We start from the raw sequence: 16445 nt of genomic DNA on the forward strand, positions 1-16445 counted from the left end.
AATGTCATGTCATGATTCAATCAGCTGGCAGCTCATTCTGCTGTCAGAAGCAGCCTCTGCATCTGTCGGCAAGGAGCCATGTATAGTAACCCTACTCCCCCCTCTTTCACAATGACTGATAACTCGTGTATAATTTATGCATTCATTTGCCACCTTTATGCCCACTCACAGGTTTAGAAGATCTTTCATCCCTGTTGACTTAGTTCATTGCCATTTGCAAGAATTTGTATCTTTTGGAAATGTAGAAATTCTGCCTTGTACTTCACTGTTACTTTGGAAATTTTTTAATTACATTTTTTTGTTTAGTTTGCATGTGCGTGGACATTCAAGTGCCATGGCACATGTGTAGGTCCAGGACAACTCTCAGGAGTTTGTTCTTTCTTTCCACCATATGGGTCCCAGATGTCAGACTCAGGTTGGCAGGCTTGGTGGCAGGCATGTGTGCAGAAGGCAGAGGTGAAGTTTGGGGGTAGTTCCTCAGAAGTTATCTATATAGTTTTTTAATATAGCATCTCTCACTGAACCTGGAGCCCTCCAATTCATCTACATTGGCCAGCTAGCAAGACACAGGCATCCTTTTGTCTCTGTAATCCCAGCACCAGGATTACAGCATGAGTGGCTAGCTTTGTATTAAAACAGTTCAAACCCAAGTTTCTGTGTTTGTGTACCTAGCACTCTAATGACTGGGCCATCTCTTCAGCCGTTTTATGGTTTTAATTCCTTTTATTTAGTGACTAATGTTGATAGGCACCTTTTCATGAACGTATTGTCCATTTATTAGCTATCTTTTTGCTTATTGTGCATTTATCTTTCACAGTCTTTTGTGGTTTTGGCTTATTTTTACAATTATATTATTTGTTTTTTCAATGTTGAATTTTGAAAATTTGTGGATTCTAGATATTAGTCCTTTGCTGAATTCATGGTTTGTGAATATTTTTGCCTATCTTTGTGTTTCCATCTAAACTTTTTGTTTGTTTGTTTTTTGTTTTGGTTTGTTTTGGTTTGGTTTTTTTTTTTTTGCTTTTCAAGACAAGGTTCCCCTGTGTAACAATCCTAACTATCCTGAAACTGGCTCTTGTAGATCAGGCTGGCCTTGAACTCACAGGGATTCTCCTGCCTCTGCCTCTGGAATGCTGGGATTAAAGGCGTGCGCCCGGCTCAATTTTTTTAAGTAAATGTTTTAGAATTAGAATACTGGGTTTCATTGTGACATTTTTTCTTACAAAATGTATATGTATATTTATTTATTTACTTCCCCGTCTTCTCTGCCATGCTTGTGATCATCACCCTTGTCATCTTCCACAGCTTCTTTTCCTTTTGATGTTTCATGTCTTACTGCCTCCCTTCTTTCTTCAACCTCTAGGTTCTCCTCAAGTGGTCTCTGTACTAGTTTCATAACCGATAGTACACTGACCTCCGACCTCCCTTTTGTACATAGAGACATTATAAACTATGAACTATGTATGGGAGACAACATTGTCTTTCTCAGTCTGCATTACCTTCCATATAATATAGTTTATAGATCTATCCATTCCCTGCAAGTTTCATGATTTCATTTTTCTTTACAGATGAATGAAATGATGCTGTGTATATGTATCACATTTTCATCACTCATCCATTATGGATATCTAGGCTGCTTCCATTCCCTAACTATTTAAGTAATACAGCAATAAGCACGAATACGCACATGTCTCTTGCAGACCATAGAATCCTTTCGATTTGTGCCCAGGCATAGATCTATGCTGGGTCATGCGGCTCTCTATTTTTTTTTTTTTTACAGAAATATCCAATTTCCATAATGGTTACATTTGTTCACACATCTGCTAGCAGGAAATAGCAGTTCCTCTTTCCCCATATTCTCAGCAGCGCTGGATGGTGTGTCTTTTCTTCATGGTAGCTATTCTGAGCGGGCTGTAGAATCTCAGAGTAGTTTTCAATTGCATTTCCCTGATGACTAATGATGTTGGATGTGTTTTTTATTTGTTTGTTTGCTTATTTTTTTATTTTGGTGAAGGTTTAATTTTGTAAGTTATATTCTAGGTATTAATCTCTTGTTTGAAATATATTTGGCATTTTTTCCTCCCATTCTATAGGCAGTCTGTTTGATTTGTTTTTTTTATATTTTTTTTATGTTTCCTGAGCAGAAAGTGTTTCTGTCCTGTTTGGGACATAACGTGCTGCTGCAGTCCTGTTCCTGTACCTATGCCTGGACCGTGAAGTGAGTTCTCTGTGTCTCCAGTAGGTTCAGCATTTCAGGCTTTAAAAGAAAATCTTTAATTTATTTTGAATTGATTTTTTTTTTGTCTGGGGCAAAGATAGCAATTTTTTTCTTCTACAGGTAGCTATTAAGGCTCCTTTCCCTTGTTATGGTACTTGAAACTGAAGTCTTAGCTAGAGAAATAAGACAAGACACAGATGTAAAAGAGTAAAGATAGGAAAGAAATAAGTTGAAGTATCCACATTTGCAAATAACATGATTCTGTATTTAAAAGATTCTACAACTCTACCAGATAACTATTAAATAGGAATTTAAAAACCCGAAACTTTCAGTGAAAAGTTTCAGGATACTAAATCAACATACAAAGAACAGTGGCTTTTGGACAGGTGCTGTGCTACACATCTTTAATATCAGCACTTGCGAAGCAGAGGCAGGTGGGTCTCTGTGAGTTTGAGGCTAGAATGAGTTCCAGGACAGCCAGAGGTATACAGTGTGAGAACCTGTCCAAAAAAAACAAAAACAAAACACCAAAGCAAAAGACTAGTGGCATTCATATATACTGAATAAATGCTGACAAAAAACAATAGCTCAAACAAAAATAAACTTACCAAGGAAGTGAAAGATATCTACAGTAAAAACTTCAGGAGACTGGGAAAGGAAATTAAGGATAATGGTATACAGTCGAATGATCTTTCGTGCTCCTGTATTGGCAGAATATTGTGACAATGGCTCTATTACTAAAATTATCTAAGGATTCAATGGGATATTCATCAAAATTCCAATGACTTCCTTCACAGAACTAGAAAAACAGTAAAAAAAAAATTGTATGGAGACAAAGGACCACAAATGAAAACAATCCTTAGCAGAAGGAGTGTTGCTCGAGAGAGTATAATATCCGACCTCATTTTATACTGCAGAGATACTGTGCTATACAAAGGCACAGGCAGCATGTTGCTGCTGCAATGCATATATGAACCAATGGGCCAGAATAGAGGCCACCTAATTTAAATGATTTAAATTGGTCTTCTCCTCTTCCTCCTCCTCTTAAACTGTGGGTACACACTGCTTTTGTAGCTTTGGGTGAAAATCTGATATTTCTTCCATTCATTAGTTTTGTGCTCTTTTCAGAATCCCATACTTACTGTATTCTACCATATTGGTCTGCACATCTATCTCCTTACTAGTTAAAGAGCCAAAGGGGCATCTCTTCTGAATCTTGTGTTCCTGATAGAATCTCCCAGGCCAGTGTCCAAGTTCGCTGTATGAGAAAGCTGGTAACAGGGTTTTAAGGGTAATATGGCCTCTGGATTTCAAGGTAGGATGGGAGAGCCAATCTCCTGATGCGGAGACTGAACCGCTGTGCTCTTATGTTTTGCTCTCCCAGGCCCTGTTACAGAAACCTGAGGCCAGGCAAGGTGCATAGGTGTCATCTTTTCCATATATGTGTTTTCTGAGAAATGGGCTTAGCTAGGAGACCAGTGAGTCAGAGGATTTTCTATCCTGTAGATCAAATCCTTCTCTCCTTTTCCTTTCTTCCTTTCCTCCCTCCCTCCTTCCTTCCTTATTTTCTTCCTTCTTTCTTCTGATTTTTTCTTTCCTCTTCCTCCTCCTCTTCTTGTTTTTATTGTGATTAAATCTTTTTCTTTCTTGGGTAAAATTCTAGTTGCTTTGGGAAATGTTTTAATTTAAGTAATCCAGAAATCAATAATTTAAATAAATTCCTTTGCTTCCTCAATCAGACTTTCCAAGACTATTCTAGGTTTGGTGATTCACTGAAAGGACTGAAGGTACTAGACATGTGTTAAACTCATGACTAATATTTATGACAATGAAAGGCTACGAAGAAAATTATTGTATTGAACAGGTACATTGGCAAAGTCATGAGCAAAATTGGCTCATGCTTCTAAGAGCCCTCTTCCAATCACAAAAAACATGCTTAATTCCTTGAGCAGTAAGTTGTGACATGCCAAGGAACATGTTTACTGGCTGGGATCATTAGACGCCTACACCTCAAATTTTTATTGGGCACTAGTCTTGAAGACACTCTCAACATGGCAAATACCCAAGTTCTAGACTCCCAGAAGAAAATCAGTTTTTCAGCATGTTACAGATTTCAATGACCCCTAGGCTCCAAGGGTTGGGCTGCCATCTTGTGGTGCTGTTGGGAGGTGGTGGAACTTCCAGGTGGAGGGTATCGTGGAAACTATGCCACTGGAGAACTTGCTGTGACTCTCTCTTTCTCATCTGTCTCATCTGTCTGTCTGTCTGTCCTGTCATCCATCATGTGCTGTCTAGCAACCATAGCTAATGAGTACGTTTACTCCAAACCATGCCCTCTGCAATGATGTTCTGCCTCACCGCAGATCCCGCAGCAGCAGATCCAGCCAGCAGTGACTGAAAGTCCTGAAACCATGAGCCGTAAGTAACTAGTTCGTTTGAAATTGGTTATCCTGGATAATTTGTCCTGTCATGCAAAGTTTTTTAACACACTCTGTAAAGCACATTGGGTAACATAAATAGTTTAAGCCAGTCTATAATTCTAAAATTTTTACATTACTGCAGGGGCTCTTTGTTATCTGAATTCTGAGAGGCAGTAAATGACCGTTCTCATGGACAGCCTTCCCTAAAGATGGGCAGCTTCCGTCATTAGTGTATTTAGGTACAGTTCGGCCCTATCACCCATCCTCTTTCTCTGTTTTTTGAACAAGTTCTTTATATCAAATTTATTATCTGTAGGACCCCAGGTTACAGGATGAAGCCAATCTACAGTACTGACTTCATTTGAAAGCAAAAAGTTGTGTATTTAGGCTGTGAGATAAACTCTATTAACTGTAACAATTATGTTTTGAAACAAGATTGATGAGTATAGGAGCTGGGGCTGCATCACCTGGATGCCCCAACCTCAACACTGCTAAGTGATCACGGGCCCAGCTGTTGGTTTACATCACTACCTCTTATCATCCTGGTATTCAAGAGCTTTTGTGAAAAGCACATCATTAATGTCTTCTTTCCCTACAGCTTCCCAAGTTCTGTGCTTTAATCTTTTTTTCTGTTATCACAAAACCAGTTCAAAATAGCCCTTCTAACTGCATTGAAGTTTAGTGAGATGAATAGAGTTTTGGGACAGGGTAGTGTTCTAGTGTTTGATTGAATTCCTTATACCATTGTATAATATTTTTATTACTGAGTTACTTAGAATAAAGTTATTTTATTAAAACAAAATCAGTATATCTCATTTGAAGTCTATCTCTTTACGTATCTAGTTATTATTTTTTCTTTTACTTAGGTGGAGTGCAAGAATAATGAGATAATTTATACAGAAAAGCACTCTTTGTTTTCGAGGCAGGGTTTCTCTGTGTAGCTCTGGCTGTCCTGGAACTCACTTTGTAGATCCTCCTGTCTCTGCCTCCCAAGTATTGGGATATAAAAACTTGCGCTACATGACTCAGAAAAACATTCTTAAGCTAGGCATGGTGACTCGTGTCTATAATTCTCGTACTTGATAGGCTGCGGCAGAAGAAATGCTGTGTGTTAGAGACTGGCCTGAGTTAGATAGTTTTAGTTAGCCTGAGCTGCAGAGTAAGGCTCCTCTAAAATAAGGACAGGTTGGTTAGGAAAACATTGTATTCTGATTGGGCCCAAATCCCTAATTGTCAAAAAGTTCAGAGTAGTGTTTTCTGAACTCCATACTTTTTGTGCTGTTATTTATTCAGAAATTCACAAACCAGCCTGGAATTATGACTCTGTCTGGGTCCAGCTTCATCAAATCACTAAACTAGCTACATACTGAGAAAAGTGGGTAAATTTGGATCTTTGTCCATTGTTGGAAACTTCAGGTAACCTAGAACATTGAACAGAAGCTCAGAGATACCTCAAAGATGAAGCATTCTGCAGTAATTTCCTCCAGATCAAAACATTCCCTCCAGCAGGGAGATTCACTAAGAATTAAAAAGAAAATTAAACTCACAAGGTTTAGGCAGTCCTTACAGCTTTCACAGGGTCCCTTCCAAGGTCATATTATCACTAATAATTGCTGGGTAGAAGAGACTCTGTGACCCTTAGAAGCTGCCTGCCTTCAAATCAGGCAGAGAGTTACCAGAACTGAGCTGTTGTGAATTGTTCCTCATAGCGGGGTGGGCTTTACATCGATGTACTTGCTTCTAAGTTATCTGTTCTCCTGTAAACAACTCTCCACCCATACTCCTGCAAGTATCTCCAGAAAACACTCTAGTCTACTGACTAGACTTGGGTGGGATCCTTTCTTTGTCTGTCATTGGAAGCTTGCCTTGAATGATTACATGCTTGTCTGTGTCTCTTCAGCAGGAATGTTACGCAATGCAAGTCAACGGCTCGGCTGTTAGGAGTGGAGGAAGAGACCCTTCTCCCTATGATATGTTCTTTCTCATCTTGCACCTTCTAAGAGGAAGCACAGTTTGAGATAGAGATCTTATGAATGGGTTAGTATACATTGCATTAGTCATTTCTCCATTGCTGTGGTAAAACACCATGGCCAAGGCAACTTCCAGTTCTAGAAGGGTAGCGTTTATGATGGTGGAATGAGGGCATGGGGGTAGATGGCTGGAGCAGCAGCTGAGAGATCCCATCTTGATCCTTAGGAAGGAGGTGGAGAGCATGTTGGGAAAGGTGAAAGTCTTTTGAAAGCTCAAAGCCCCCCACCACCTGCAGCTGGGTGACATGCTTCCTAATTCTTCCCAAACAGTTCCACCAATCAAGTATTCAAACATGTGAGTCTACGAGGGCTCATTTTCGTTCTAACTACCACACACAATTGTTACTTTCGTGTACCAACTTGATTGGCCATGAGTTACTCAGATTAAATATGGCTTTACTCAGATTAAACCTAAATGTGTTGATGAAATTATCATATAAGTTGTTTGACTTCATAGTGAAGCTTTCCTGGCCTAGATGTGTGTCATACGTCCACTGGAGGCGTGAATATGCCAAAGATAAAGAATTGAGGAAGGAGCAAGAAACCCCTACCAATCTGCCTCATTGCTTGACCCGGAACATCTCATTTAATGTTCTCCAACTCTGAATTGGCATTTACACCATTGATTCCCCTGGTTTTCATGCCTTTGAAGTCAGACTCAATTACTCCACAACTGTTTGGGTTGGAGATGGTAGAGACTGTGGGACTTCTAAGGTTCCATAATTTCATGAGTCAGTTTTCCACATTTGTTCATATTTCCCCTTGCTTGCTGTGTGTGTGTGTGTGTGTGCGCGCGCGTGCGCGCGCACGCACACGCATGTGTTGGAACTCTCCTCCCTGACAGTTCTCTGTCCAGTTAATTCAGCTTGATTTTTGGAAGGACCACAGAGTATTCTGGCTTTCTACTCTAGAAAACCCTGACTCATACCGCGCCCCTAGAAAAAGCAACAAAACGATAAACTCTGGCTTGGGTGACACGGTGAGAGGGCAAGTAGCTCTCTGCAAGCCAAGAGGGTGGCTCTCTACAACCCAGGGAGCAAACGCTCTCCGGAAATGTGTTCTTTTGATGCCTTTGTCTTGGGCCTCACAGAAATCATAGCTATGAAAAATGCTAGCCTGTTGTTTAGCCATTGGTCAGCCCCTAATGATTTTGCTTCGCAGCCTCAGCTAAGACACACTTGCCAGTACATACAGAATTCCCAATTCCCAGAAAGAAAGCAGATGCTCAGCACGAACCACAGTGTGTGCACAGTTTAAAGAGCCACTCCTCATTCAGAGAAAATTTTAAATCACCACATGTTTACCACACAAAGTTCCAAATTCCATCCAGGAGCCAACACTACAGTCGGGCCTTAATGAAGAATGCAGCCTCAAGGTAGTGATGTTTTCCTGCACATTTGCTTAGACCTAAGTTACTAGTTTTTTCTTTAAAGGAAGGGTGTAGAGTACCAAGAATTGGGTATCTTTGAAAGAAATCCTAAGATAAACCCTATTTATTTTCTTTGAAACTTGAGAACACCTTAATTAGAACTCGAGAGAAAAACAACAGGACTGGAAGCTGAAAACCTTGGCACTGCTGGAGGAAAGAAAGGGAAAGCCATGCCTCTTAAAACGGGAGTCAGCAAGCAGTCACATGGCAAAAGTGTGCAGAATGTCACACTCCAGAGAAAGATAAGAAAGCCCAGCACATAGGGAAACAATTCCTAGGCATTTGGCTGGTATCCATAAAAAAGGAGATAAGAAGAAAAAAAGAACAGCTAGAGTTTTCTGACTTAGGGCTCAGAAAAGTGGACAGGCTCAGCTGTGTACCTGCCAATTTTCTGGAAAATTGTTAAAGTTATAATTAGATGTCATCTCCTCATGCCTTTCTTTCAGAAACTAGAAAAAGACACTCCTGTACTAGGAAGAGTTGTAAAAAGGGTCATCCATAGTAGACAGTAGTCTCAGAGGTTGAACTGGTTTTGCCTCCCCAGGAGATCTCACCCTGCTTTCTTTGGTTGTGGCTTCTCCTGCGTCACTGAGAAGCAGCCCTCCACTAACAACACGAAATAGGAAACATGCATTTCCCTCTAAAACAAGACATGAAAACATTGTAAACAATTTGATGCTTTAATTTTCTTGGAATATAAACCATGGCCTCATGCTGTAGGAACATTGACATAGTTTTTTTTTTTTAATTTCTTTTTTTTTTTGTAATTTTATTAAATTATAAAAAGTTTCCATTTACGCCCCTCCTCCCAACGCCCTCCCACTCCCCCCTCCCTCTCCTCCTCCCTCTTTGTCCCCAAGGGAAGTCAGGGTCTCCTGCCCTGTGGGAAGTCCAAGTTCCTCCCCCCTCACTCCAGGTCCAGGAAGGTGAGCATCCAAACAGACTGGATCCCAAAAATCCAGTATATGCAGAGGAAACCAGTCCCAGTGTCATTGTCAATGGCTTCTCGGAAAGACTGCAGGCCAGCCACATTCAGAAAAACCAGCCACATTCAGCGAATCTGGTTGGATCACATGCTCGTTCAGTCACGGTCCATCTGGCCTTGGTAAACTCTCATTGGATCCGACCCCTTGTATCAGTGGGTGATAGTATCCCTCGCAGTCCTTCGTCATTTTCTTCCTCCTTTTGCTCCTCGTTTGGATCTTGGGGGGCTCAGTTCGGTGCTCCAACGCGGGCCTCCATCTGTTTCGTCATCCAACGCCAGATGAGGGATCTATGGTGATAAGCAAAATATTCATCAGTATGGTCACGGGCCAAGGCCGGTTCAGGCACCCCCTCCTCTGTCCAGAGAACAATCTGGGGATCTCTCCTTGGACCTGGGATCCCATATATAATCAAGTTTCCTGTAAACTCTAATATGACTCCCTTAGTTGAAATATATTCTTCCCTGATCCCACATTCATCCTTCCTCCCTTCCCCCCATCCCGGTCAACCGAGCTTTCTCCATTCCTCCCCTACTCCCTTCTCTCTAACCCTCTCCCCTTCCAACAACCCTCCCACCCCCCCCCCCATGCACCCAAGATTACCTGGGACTCTTGACTATTTCCTACCTCCTGGCGGATAGGTAAATAATCTTCATCAGGTTCGTCTTCTTATTTAGCTTCTCTAGGATCACGAATAATAGGCTCAAAGACCTTTAATTATGGTTAGAATCCACTTATGAGTGAATACATACCGTGTTCCTCTTTTTGGGTCTGGCTTACCTCACTCAGTAAAGCGTTTTCTATGTCCATTCATTTGCATGCAAAATTCAAGATGTCATTATTTTTTACCGCTGAGTAAAACTCTAATGTGTATATGTTCCACACCTTTTTTAACCATTCTTCTATTGAGGGGCACCTAGGCTGTTTCCAGGTTCTGGCTATTACAAATAGTGCTGCTATGAACATAGTTGAACAAACGCTTTTGTAGTATGTTTGGGCATCTCTAGGGTATATTCCCAAGAGAGGAATTGCTGGGTCCTGAGGGAGGTTGACTCCCAGTTTCCTGAGAAACCGCCACACTGATTTCCAAAGTGGCTGCACAAGTTTGCATTCCCACCAACAATGGATGAGTGTTCCCCTCATTCCACATCCCCTCCAGCATAGGCTATCATTGGTGTTTTTAACTTTAGCTATTCTGACAGGTGTAAGATGGTATCTCAAAGTGGTTTTGATTTGCATTTCCCTGATCGCTAAGGAGGTTGAGCATGACCTTAAGTGTCTTCTGGCCATTCGAAGTTCATCTGTTGTGAATTCTCTGTTCAGATCAGTACCCCCATTTTTTAACTGGGTTAATTAGAATTTTAGTGTCTAGTTTCTTGAGTTCTTTGTATATTCTGGAGATCAGACCTTTGTCTGATGAGGGGCTGGCGAAGATCTTCTCCCAGTCAGAAGGCAGCCTTTTTGTCTTACTGACAGTGTCCTTTGCTTTACAGAAGCTTCTCAGTTTCAGTAGATCCCATTTATTCATTGTTTCTCTTATTGTCTGTGCTGCTGGGGTCCTACTTAGGAAGAGGGCTCCTGTGCCTATATCTTGTAGACTACTTCCCACTTTCTCTTCTATCAGGTTCAAAGTGGACGGATTAATGTTGATGTCTTTAATCCATTTGGACTTGATTTTTGTGCATGGTGATAGATATGGATCTACTTTCATTTTTTTACAGGATGACATCCAGTTATGCCAGCACCATTTGTTAAAGATGCTTTCCTTCTTCCATTGTATACCTTTAGCTCCCTTGTCAAAAATTAGGTGCTCATAGGTTTGTGGGTTAATATCCGGGTCTTCTATTCGATTCCAAAGGTCGATTTCTCTGTTCTTATGCCAATACCAAGCTGTTTTCAATACTGTAGCTCTATAATAGAGTTTGAAGTCAGGGATGGTAATGCCTCCTGAAGTTCCTTTATTGTATAAGATTGTTTTGGCTATCCTGGGTTTTTTGTTTTGCCATATAAACTTGATTATTGTTCTCTCAAGGTCTGTGAAGAAGTTTGATGGGATTTTGATGGGGATTGCATTGAATCTATAGATTGCTTTTGGTAGAATTGCCATTTTTACTATGTTGATTCTCCCAATCCAAGAGCAGGGGAGGTCTTTCCATTTTCTGGTATCCTCCTCAATTTCTTTCTTCAAAGACTTAAAGTTTTTGTCAAATAGGTCTTTCACTTCCTTGGTTAGAGTAACCCCAAGATATTTTATGCTATTTGTGGCTATCATGAAAGGTGATGTTTCTCTGATTTCCCTCTCTGCTTCTTTATCCTTTGTGTATAGGAAGGCCACTGATTTTTTGGAGTTGATCTTGTATCCTGCCACGTTACTAAAGGTGTTTATCAGCTGTAGGAGTTCTTTGGTAGAGTTTTTGGGGTCACTTATGTAAACTATCATATCGTCAGCAAATAACGAAAGTTTGACTTCATCCTTTCCAATACGAATCCCCTTGATCTCCTTATGTTGTCTTATTGCTATTGCTAGAACTTCAAGCACTATATTGAAGAGGTATGGAGAGAGTGGACAGCCTTGTCGCGTTCCTGATTTTAGTGGAAAGGCTTTGAGTTTCTCTCCATTCAGTTTGATGTTAGCTGCCGGCTTGCTGTATATTGCTTTTATTATATTTAGGTATGATCCTTGTATCCCCAGTCTCTCCAACACCTTTATCATAAATGGGTGTTGAATTTTGTCAAATGCTTTTTCAGCATCTAGTGAGATGATCATATGGTTTTTTTCTTTCAGTTTATTTATATGATGGATTACATTGATAGATTTCCGTATGTTGAACCAGCCCTGCATCTCTGGAATGAAGCCGACTTGATCATAATGGATAATTTTTCTAATGTGCTCTTGGATACGGTTTGCCAGTATTTTATTGAGAATTTTCGCGTCAATGTTCATGAGTGAGATTGGCCTGTAATTCTCTTTCTTGGTTGTGTCTTTGTGTGGTTTTGGTATTAGGGTAACTGTAGCTTCATAAAAGGAGTTAGGCAATGACTCTTCTGTTTCTATATTGTGGAATACGTTAAGGAGTATAGGTATTAGCTCTTCCTGGAAGTTCTGGTAGAATTCTGCATTGAAACCATCTGGTCCTGGGCTTTTTTTGGTAGGGAGATTTTTGATAACAGCTTCTAATTCTTCGCGACTAACAGGTCTATTTAGATTGTTCACCTGTTCTTGGTTCAACTTTGGTATATGGTACTTATCTAAAAAAATGTCCATTTCTTTTACATTTTCCAACTTTGTGGCATATAAACTTTCGTAGTAAGATCTAATGATTCTCTGAATTTCCTCTGTGTCTGTGGTTATGTCCCCCTTTTCATTTCTGATCCTATTAATTTGCATGTTCTCTCTCTGCCGTTTGATTAGTTTGGATAGGGGTTTGTCAATCTTGTTGATTTTCTCCAAGAACCAGCTTTTTGATTCATTGATTCTTTGGATTGTTTTCTCTGTTTCTATTTTGTTGATTTCAGCCCTCAGTTTGATTATTTCCAGTCTTCTACTCCTCCTAGGTGAATCAGCTTCTTTTTTTTCTAGAGCTTTCAAGTGTGCTGTTAGGTCTCCAATGTGTGCTTTCTCCGTTTTCTTTATTTGGGCGCCTATTGCTATGAACTTTCCTCTTAGCACTGCTTTCATAGTGTCCCATAGGTTTGAGTATGTTGTGTCTTTGTTTTCATTAAATTCAAGGAAGTCTTTAATTTCTTTCTTAATTTCGCCCTTGACCCAGGGGTGATTTAGTAGTTGACTGTTCAACTTCCATGAGTTTGTTGACTTCCTGGGGTTAGCATTGTTGTTGAATTCTAATTTTAATCCATGGTGATCTGACAAGACACAGGTGGTTACTAATATTTTTTTGTATCTGTGGAAGTTTGCTTTGTTACCGAGTATGTGGTCAATCTTCGAGAAGGTTCCATGAACTGCAGAGAAGAAGGTATATTCTTTCCTATTTGGGTGGAGTGTTCTATAGATGTCTGTTAAGTCCATTTGATTCAATACCTCCAATAAATCTCTTAATTCTCTGTTAGGTTTCTGTCTGATTGACCTGTCCATTGGTGAGAGAGGAGTGTTGAAGTCTCCTACTATTAGCGTGTGTGGTTTGATGACTGCCTTGAGTTCTAGAAGAGTTTCTTTTACATAAGTGGGTGCCTTTATATTAGGGGCATAGATATTCAGGATTGAGACTTCTTCCTGATGAGTTGTTCCTGTTATGAGTATGAAATGTCCATCTCCATCTCTTCTGATTGATTTTAGTTTGAAGTCGATTTTGTTAGATATTAGAATGGCCACACCCGCTTGTTTCTTAGGTCCATTTGCTTGGAAAACCTTTTCCCAACCCTTTACTCTGAGTAGGTGTCTGTCTTTGTGGTTGAGGTGTGTTTCTTGTAAACAGCAGAATGTTGGATCCTGTTTTCGTATCCAATCTCTAAGTCTGTGCCTCTTTATAGGTGAATTGAGTCCATTGATATTAAGAGATATTAATGACCAGTGGTTGTTGACTCGAGTCATTTTTTTTTTTGGGTAGTAGAGTGTATGTGTTTTCCTTCTTTGGGTTGTGCTAGTGAAGGGTCGCTAGATGTCTGAGGTATTGTAGGCAGTGTTGGCAATGTTGGATTCCTTGGGATGTAATTTTCCTTCTAATATTCTCTGTAAGGCTGGATTAGTAGTTACGTATTGTTTAAATTTGTTTTTATCCTGGAATATTTTGTTTTCTCCGTTGATAGTGAATGAAAGCTTGGCTGGGTATATTAATCTGGGCTTGCATCCATGGTCCCTTAGTTTCTGCAGTACCTCTATCCAGGACCTTCTGGCTTTCATGGTTTCTATAGAGAAGTCTGGTGTAAGTCTGATAGGTTTACCTTTATAGGTTACTTGACCTTTTTCCTTTGCAGCTCTTAATATCCTTTCTTTAATCTGAATGCTTTGTGTTTTGATTATTATATGGCGAGGGGATGTTTTTTTCTGATCCAGTCTATTCGGTGTTCTGTATGCTTCTTGCACCTTCATAGGAATATCACTCTTTAGGATGGGAAAGTTTTCTTCTATAATTTTGTTGAATATATTTTCTGGACCTTTGGTCTGCAATTCTTCTCCTTCTTCTACTCCTATTATTCTTAGATTTGGTTTTTTTATTATGTCCCATATTTCCTGAATGTTTTGTGATGAGAATTTGTTGGATTTGCTGTTTTCTTTGGTCAGGGCATTTATTTTCTCTATGGTGTCTTCATAATCTGAGATTCGTTCTTCTATCTCTTGTATTCTATTGGTTATGCTTGTTCCTGAAGTCTCTGTTTGTTTACCTAGATTTTCCATATCCAGCCGGTCCTCGGTTTGTGTTTTCTTCACTGCCTCCATTTCAGTTTTCAATTCTTGAACTGATTCCATTACCTGTTTGATTGTTTTTTCTTGGTTTCCCAGGGTATCATTTATGAATTTACTTATTTCTTCAAACTTTTTGTTATATTTGTCTTCCATTTCTTTACTCATTTCTTCCATCTTTTTGTTATATTTCTCTTCTATTTCTTTAAGTGAGTTATTCATACCCTGTTTAAGAGACTCTATTGCTTTTATAATGACACTGTTTTCCACTTCTTCCAGTATAGGGTGTTCAAGTCCTTCTGTCATAAGATCGCTGGGATCTGGTGTTTTCGTGTTGTTTTTCAGATTGTTGGAGGAATTCTTGCCTTGGCGCCTGCCCATCTCTTCCTTCAGATGCTCTCCAATGGCTCATTCCTCCGCTGGGTCTTTTGCTACTGGATTAATGCCCCTTGCTATCCAGGAATCACTTTGCCTGCAGCCTTACTTTGCTGCAGGCAGGCAATTAGAACAAAGGGATTTCCGTCCCGTTGCACTCACCGCCTGTCCGTCCAGCGGTGCCCACCCCGGCTGAGATGGAGGAATTTAAGCCCCGAAAAAAGGAGAGGGGAGGGTATGGGTTCCAGGCAGAAAGCTGGAATGGCGTTGCAGGAGAGAGGGATTAGCTGGGGAAGCTGCCCCTTTGGAGTAGTCAGGGAGATAAGGGTGGCGGGAGTATTGTGTGTTCCCTAACCGGCCTTGTGTGGCGGTCAGGAACAATACACTTACCCCTCCACAGGATCCGAGCCCCTCGCTGGTCAGAGCTGCCCCTGCCTGCAGTCTTGGCTTGCTGCAGGCCGGCTTTTGGAACAAAGGGACTCCAGTCCCTTTGCACTCACCGCCTAACCTGGCCCGCGGTGCCCACCCCGGCTGAGATGGAGGAATTTAAGCCCCGAAAAAAGGAGAGGGGAGGGTATGGGTTCCAGGCAGAAAGCTGGGATGGCGTTGCAGGAGAGAGGGAATAGCTGGGGAAGCTGCCCCTTTGGAGTAGTCAGGGAGATAAGGGTGGCGGGAGTATTGTGTGTTCCCTAACCGGCCTTGTGTGGCGGTCAGGAACAATACACTTACCCCTCCACAGGATCCGAGCCCCTCGCTGGTCAGAGCTGCCCCTGCCTGCAGTCTTGGCTTGCTGCAGGCCGGCTTTTGGAACAAAGGGACTCCAGTCCCTTTGCACTCACCGCCTAACCTGGCCCGCGGTGCCCACCCCGGCTGAGATGGAGGAATTTAAGCCCCGAAAAAAGGAGAGGGGAGGGTATGGGTTCCAGGCAGAAAGCTGGGATGGCGTTGCAGGAGAGAGGGATTAGCTGGGGAAGCTGCCCCTTTGGAGTAGTCAGGGCGATAAGGGTGGCGGGAGTATTGTGTGTTCCCTAACCGGCCTTGTGTGGCGGTCAGGAACAATCCATTGACATAGTTTTTAAAGCTTGTCTCCAAAAGGGATTTCCCTATGGTAAATGACCAGCCTGCTTGAAAACGAGATCCCAAAGATCTCTTGAACGCTGGTATGATGATTGCAAGAACCTCGCTTCAGACTTGGGTGTGATGCTTAACAATAATTTCCCTTGGACAAGTTGAATCTCAGCCTTCCGCAGTCAAGACACAACACCGAGTGTCCAATTACAACTTGTTATAATGAAAATAGCATTTGCACACCCTGAAAAGTAACTAAAGACAGGGACTATTTTATTCATAGATGTCTTTGTTTGTTTGTTTTTTAAGAAAGAATAGCCCCAACTTGAAACAACCCAAATGAATGCCCCAAATAACTACAGACTGAGATATTTTTTTTTAAAGTGGGATACTCATGCAGTGCAATGGTACACAGCATGAATTACTGCCAGTGTGGGACTATGTGAATAGTCCTCACAGACCACTATGGGTAGTCCACCAAGCATCATTGTCATCGCCCCATCACCATCATCATCATCATCATCATCATTATCAGCAGCAGCAGCAGCAGCAGCATCCACAGT

At 41.1% G+C, this 16445-nt stretch overlaps 1 long non-coding RNA gene across 1 annotated transcript; it reads left to right on the forward strand.

Annotated features, from left to right (window-relative positions):
* Positions 1 to 2143: 2143 nt before the first annotated feature.
* Positions 2144 to 7231, forward strand: LOC125392930 (uncharacterized). Its single transcript, XR_007229645.3, has 3 exons — positions 2144 to 2218; positions 4582 to 4636; positions 6539 to 7231. It is a non-coding gene; the product is annotated as an uncharacterized LOC125392930 (long non-coding RNA).
* Positions 7232 to 16445: the final 9214 nt, after the last annotated feature.

This window comes from Myodes glareolus, chromosome 2 (genome assembly GCF_982192425.1).
Source record: "Myodes glareolus chromosome 2, mMyoGla1.1, whole genome shotgun sequence".
In the NCBI taxonomy this organism is placed as follows: domain Eukaryota; kingdom Metazoa; phylum Chordata; class Mammalia; order Rodentia; family Cricetidae; genus Myodes; species Myodes glareolus.